Below are 4848 nucleotides of genomic sequence, written 5' to 3' on the forward strand. Positions count from 1 at the left end.
TCTAGAATTTCTATATTTTTTCCCATAACTTTCTTCGGGGTATTGGATCTGTTTGTAGTGCTGAAAACACACACTTTTTGAGAGAGAAGAAAAATAGTGGTACACCTTGTGAAGACATGAACCTACAGGGCAATAATATTTGAACTTCTTTGTATAGATTGTCTCTGTCAACATGCGCATACTTTTTCAAACCAAAATCTGAAACAGAGTAAGAACAAAAAAGAGTACAAAACGAGCATGAACTAGCATAAACATGTGAGAAAAGTCCATCACAATCAGAATAAAATCTATGGCTTTTTATGAAAAACTCTCTAAAACTTTTTCTTCCCCTGTTATGAATGATCTTCAATTTACAAAATCACAGCAAAAAGAAGAGAAGAGAACAGGATCCATGGGGAGGCGTAGGAGCATAATAGCAACAGGGGAGTGCTCCCTCAAGTGCACTACACACACATGTGCATAGATGGTGAATGCGCTCCTGCTGCTCCGGTGCACGTGCTGTTGTTTTTTCTTCTATATAAATACACTCCAAACTGCTGTAGAAAAACACAAAGAAAACTTTAAACCGCAAAATTAGTAAACATCCATTTTTCTTGAACCGATCCATAATTTCTGTATAGGTACATTTTTTCATCAATAGTTTTACCAAAATGAAAGTAGGGAACCCAAAGAACTACATGTAATATTCTGCACACAACTAACTGATCGAGCTGGTCTAGGGATCAAGAATTGCCTGTGTGGAGCTTTCCGCTGATTTTTTCTGCATAGGGTTAAAACATATTCACACAAAGATAATAATTTTCAGATTGCAATATGTTTGGCTATAAAAGTTTCTGCTATATCAAAGACTTAACCAAGTTATGATCAGGTTCGAGTATTTTCAAGGATGCAGAGTATACTTGATCAAAAAAAATCATACATACATGAGACTATAAGCTACAATGGAATGTTAGTCCCGGAAATTATCTGATAATTTATGAAGAGGCTAAGAAATGAAAAACAAGGGGAAAACCCTCTCTGAATGTACTAAAAAATACATCTCTGAACCTTAATCCACGTTCACTCTGAACTTCAGTACCCCTCAACACCCACTGTGTGATCCCCCACTGAAAAATTGGACAAGTTGGTTTCTCATCGTGGCAACGCCAGAAGGCAAGGCGCACAAATAAGGAATGGGGACAAGACACGCCGGTGGTTCTACTACTCCATGCGACAGAGTTCAATCATCCTAAAAGGGAGGAGGAAGCAGCAGGAGGAGGAAGGTCAGTACACGTGAGGAGAGAAGGTCACCTGTAGAATATGAACACAGGCAGGTGGACGGCGAGGGAGGTGGTGTGCTGCTGCGGACGGAGCCAAGCGCAGGCACGAGTTTGGCCGCGGGGCGGCGTCTCTGTGCACATTTTTTGGCACATATTAAAACTTATTCATACCTAGATAATAAGATTTAGATAGCAGTAGACATAGATCAAAATGAGAACACGTGGGTACATTTTTAGTTCCTACAAGTGAATACAGATCAAAACGAGAACAGATGCGTACCATGAAGTTAAAAATTAGCTGGTCCAGGGAAGGTCGTGGTGGCCCTCGTGAGAAGGTCAACTAATCGGAGAGAGCGGAGGCAGAGCATGAGGATGCGTGGGCGGATGTAGAAGTTACAGGGGCTCTCCGGTTGTGCTCACGTACGGAAGCCGGCGAGTAGATGAGGTGGCGACGACCAGCTGGAGCACCTTGCAGATGCACGGGGTACCTGCCAGCCTTGGTCCCGCGCTAGTTTCCTCTCTCTGTTCAAATATGAAACCCATCTTCCAACTCCAGGTTTTATATTAGCTCTTATTTTCCTGGTTTAATCCGCAAAAGACAAGTCAAACAACAACTTTCAATGCGGCGCAAAACAACAGTTATAGGTTGCTGATCTGCTTAGTTACGCTCTTCTTGGAATATATGTACAAGAGATTTCTAATATCTAAACAAGAAAATTTCTACAGAGTATGCAAAATGTTCCATATAATTTTTACTCTTTTGTTATCTTCTACCAAGTTTCGATGTTCTTAACGGAGTGGAAGCCAATAACAAACTTAGTAAATAGAGGATGAGAACTTCATCTATTTGCACGAACACCTTACTAAAAAGTTATCAGTAGGCAAAATTTATATCATTTGGGGGAGAATATATTAGTCATATATGAACAGCAGCACTGGAAGTTAAAACACAAAACTCTTGATATCAAGAGTTTGATGGTTATACAGCAAATGAACCGAGGCGGGAGAACAAATATTACCGCGAAATCAACTTATCGAGAAATTCCCTTTTCTCATCTATCCACACCCCATTGTGCTGCTTATCCTCGGTAGGCTTCGATGGTCGGCGCAGGCTAAACCGGTAGATCAGATAGTCCAGAACTCCAGATTTAGACGACCTGCAACTCGAGGAGAGGAGACCGTGACCTGCAGCTGGCTAGCACGTCGCCTGCTAGTGTTTCGAACGGCCGTAGTAGTCTCCATGGTACACCTGAACTTCAGACCTCAAAAATCAGGAGCTCCTTCTGCAGATTTGGGAGCACTGTTTGCTGTAGATCAGAATCAATTAGATAAAGAATTAAAACCTAGTGATAGACAAACATCAGCCAGTCGGCCGTGGACACAAAGCATAGGCATCACGTAGAACAACAACACAGGTGAGAGAGTACTTACAGTGGCACTGGAACGACAGGAAGCAACATAGGCGAGAGAGTAGTTGCACTGTCAGCTAGCTATATGATTTTTTCGTGGAACAACCAGTGCATGGCACATTACAAGAAATAAGGAGATATAGAACACTACAATAATTTCCCGGAAGAATAAAAAAACAGAGGACCACATCACACGTACTCGAAACTGATGGAACTAGTATTCTTGTTCGTGGAGGCATTTTAGCAAACACAAGATATGCACCCATATAGATAATTGGATAGAGTTACTTAGCTATTCATGGCCATTGTCTACCACGACAATACTACTTTCTGAATGTACACGTACACATCAAACTAAAAATACTAGGATTGCCGGAGCGAATTGAAAAAACAATATTGAACTTTCTCAATGTATACTAAATGAAACACAGACATATTCATCTCTATGATGCACATGATAAAATTGAATTGCTGGAGCAAATAGAACTACCAGCCCTCGGCGAATTGTCTGCAAAGAGGCCGTGAAGTGGAGGAGGGGGCAGAGAGGGAGGTCTCACCTCTGCTGTCAAGCAAGCGAACGAGGAGGGACTGCACACACGGACTTGGTTGAACTGCGCGATGGATCCCGGCCGCGAGCGATGCGTGGTTGCGGTGATGGCGGGGTAGGCGACGACGTGGGGAGGCAGGAGGTGTCGCGTCGAGTGCACGCGGCCGGCGGTGTGCTTGGGCTCGCAGGGACGTGGATGCGATGGGGGTGCGGGCGCCGGATCCCGCCCAACGGCATAGGATCTTGGGGCGGTGGAGGCACGGGATCCTGTTGGGGGTCGGCGGCGACACGTCTGTGGGAGGAGACCGGCAGCGGGGCAACGGCCGTAAGACGGCGCGCGGCCGCCGGAGAAGATCGGGAGCAGGGCCGCGGGAGGAGGAAGGCGCACGGCCGTGGGATGAAGCCGGCGGCGGCTCTGCGGGAGGAGGCTGGTGGCCGGCGGCGGCGCTGCAGAAGGAGGAGGACGATGGAATCAAGTTGGAGATAGCGTGCACAGGAAGGTCGTGGCCGGGTTATTAGGCCATTCGGCGACGTGCTAATGGGACGGTCTAGCGTTGCTCTTGATCTCAGGAACACCTCATCGAGCCCTATATAGATGGCGCTGTGATTCAAATAACTATTCTGATAGTGTCACTCTATATATATATATATAGAACAAATGTTTTCTATAAGCAGTGGTAGTTATCTGACGAAACCAAGAATAGGTACGTGTAGTATGTAGTATATATCAATGATTAGGTAGTATATATATACTAATTTTTGGGTAGTATGTATCATGTTTTGAGTATGCTCTTTTTTATATACAAATATGTACGTATTTCACAAATATAACAAAAACTATGGACGCGTATGCAATTTTTTCATGTAAGTTTCTTTGAAATATCTTAGATATAGTATATGAACATATTTAAAATAATAAAATAGTATATATAGTACCACATGGTAGTATATGAGATATGTTGGGTAACTACCACCGGGTGGTAGGATGGATTTTCCCCATATATATATATAAATATATAAACACTATTCTGATCACAGGATTAGAATATTATTCTGATCACAACCTGGACTTCTTGAGTTACACAACCTGAACTTCTCTCTGTAGAAACCCATCCTTCGGGCTATCTTCGCAACCGTGTCTCCCCGTGCGAATTATTCTGGTCAGTCGTGTTCTATTTGATGTAAGTGTAATCTGCAAACGGTTTTTAGCAACTAAATGCCCATTTAAATAGGAATCTCGCTCATTGGCGGATTTTGCTATTGGGTCGTGATGAACATGCGTCTGTTGCAATTTTACTGCCTGAGTTGTTCGACCTAAACTTCCCCCAGTGCTAGGTTGAACTCCCGCAGACATTGCCCAAATGGGGCTTGCGATATGCCGTTGGAAAGCTATGGACACGAGTATCATGACCCAAATTAAATTTTTAGCAAAATGTAAGCAGTGTAAGAGCAGTTTTGAAAAGCAATTTTTCTTCATACAAAAAACGTGAATCGTATTTTCGATCGCATTTCTAAACCATTTGTCAGAATGAGGCAAATAATATGGCGTTCGAAAGCTGCTGGAAAACCGCTCCTTCCACATGTTGATAGTTTTCTCTAATTCCCTATGGTTAAAGAGCAATTTGGAAAATCG

General features: G+C 43.3%; 1 long non-coding RNA gene across 1 annotated transcript; it reads right to left on the minus strand.

The window, feature by feature from the left end:
* Positions 1-277: 277 nt before the first annotated feature.
* LOC109740272 (uncharacterized) lies at positions 278-3763 on the minus strand. Its single transcript, XR_012187666.1, has 5 exons — positions 3226-3763; positions 2279-2566; positions 1540-1838; positions 1291-1390; positions 278-533 (listed from the first exon to the last, which is right to left on the minus strand). It is a non-coding gene; the product is annotated as an uncharacterized lncRNA (long non-coding RNA).
* Positions 3764-4848: the final 1085 nt, after the last annotated feature.

This window comes from Aegilops tauschii, chromosome 6 (genome assembly GCF_002575655.3).
Source record: "Aegilops tauschii subsp. strangulata cultivar AL8/78 chromosome 6, Aet v6.0, whole genome shotgun sequence".
In the NCBI taxonomy this organism is placed as follows: Eukaryota; Viridiplantae; Streptophyta; class Magnoliopsida; order Poales; family Poaceae; genus Aegilops; species Aegilops tauschii.